This window comes from Ailuropoda melanoleuca, unplaced genomic scaffold (assembly GCF_002007445.2).
Source record: "Ailuropoda melanoleuca isolate Jingjing unplaced genomic scaffold, ASM200744v2 unplaced-scaffold6421, whole genome shotgun sequence".
In the NCBI taxonomy this organism is placed as follows: Eukaryota; Metazoa; Chordata; class Mammalia; order Carnivora; family Ursidae; genus Ailuropoda; species Ailuropoda melanoleuca.
Genome location: NW_023238515.1, coordinates 1 through 1,588, shown reverse-complemented (window position 1 = coordinate 1,588; position 1,588 = coordinate 1). Strand labels below are relative to the sequence as shown.

Sequence of the window (1,588 nt, the reverse complement as noted above, 5' to 3'; positions counted from 1 at the left end):
TAGCTTCTTCTCTTAATTGTGGTTTTCATAATATAAATCTGCCATTTACCATCAGATTTAACCCAAAAATGTATAAAATGGAGCTGCTGAGTAGCTACATTTGCACCTCATAGCTTTCCTTCATTGGTTGGACAAATGAGAGAAGAAATATTTGTCAAAATTACAGATACACTATTTCCTAACAGGACTGACTCTAAATCATTTTAAATTAATCTTGAGAAGAACTCTTCAGCTTTGTGGTCCNTGTGGTCCACTTTTTTTGCTCTTAATAATAATCTATTAATGTTCTTTTTGTTGGTACTTCTCTTGTAGCCTGAGGCCATGGATCAAGGAAATTATTCTAGGGTGGCTGAGTTTGTGTTTTTGGGACTCTCTAGTCCTGAGAACTCCAGTACTTCTTCTTTGTGTTGTTTAACTTCTTGTACATCACCATTGTGTTCGGCAAACTCCTCATTGTTCTCACTGTGATTTCTGATCCTGCCCTGCACGCACCCATGTACATCATGCTTAGTAACCTCTGTTCTTGATGTGTTTCTAGCCACTTATGCAACCCCCCAAGATGATTCATGATTTCCTTCATGAATCTAAAACCATCTCCTTTGAGGGCTGCATGGCCCAGATATTCTTGCTCCATGTCTTTGCTGGTGGTGAGATGGTACTTCTTGTAGCCATGGCTTATGACAGGTATGTAGCCATATGCAAACCTCTCCATTATACAACCATCATGAACCTGTGCAGGTGTACACGCCTGGTGGTAGGCTCTTGGGTCATTGGGATCATGCACTCCCTGAGCCAGTTAGCTTTCACTATAAACTTGCCTTTCTGTGGCCCAAATATAGTGGCTAGTTATAACTGTGATCTTACCTTGGTCATTAAACTTGCCTGTACAGATACTTATGTCCCTGAAGTGTTGATGCTTTTGGACTGTGCTCTCATGGGGGTGACTTCGTTCTTACTCTTGCTGATCTCCTACACCATTATCCTAATCACTGTACAACATCATTCCTCAGTGGGTATAGCCAAAGCCTGCAGCATTCTGGCTGCCCACATCACTGTAGTGACTCTCTTTTTTGGGCCCTGTATTTTCATTTATGCCTGGCCTTTCAGCAGCTTCCCAGTGGATAAAGTCCTTTCTGTGTTCTCTACAGTTTTTACAACTATATTGAACCCCATTATCTACACACTGAGAAACAAAGAGGTGAAATTAGCAATGCATAAGCTGAAGACCAGGTATGTGAGTTCCAGGCTGCTCTCCCAGCTGTCTCTCACAAGATAGCTTTGTTGAACTGAGTAGACAAGAAGAAACTTCAGGAAACATAGACTTACTTTTTTCTTGTGGATCCAACATTTTAAAAAGTTACCTTATTTGTTTGAAATAATAAATGTATGTTACTTGTTATGTATTTGAAGTNCTTGTTATGTATTTGAAGTAAAGAAACCTCACGTGATTATACAGTTTCTAAGCTAAGAAGTTGCTTATATGTGCTACCTAAAGCCAGTAACAAGATGTTTCAAAAATTATATAATTTAAATTTTATGAAATTAATTTCATAAAAATTTAGGTGGATATCCATATTGGATAAACAAA

At 38.7% G+C, this 1,588-nt stretch overlaps 1 pseudogene; it reads left to right on the top strand.

Annotated features, from left to right (window-relative positions):
* Positions 1–318: 318 nt before the first annotated feature.
* On the top strand, positions 319–1,276 carry LOC100479394 (annotated as a pseudogene).
* The last annotated feature ends 312 nt before the right edge of the window (positions 1,277–1,588 follow it).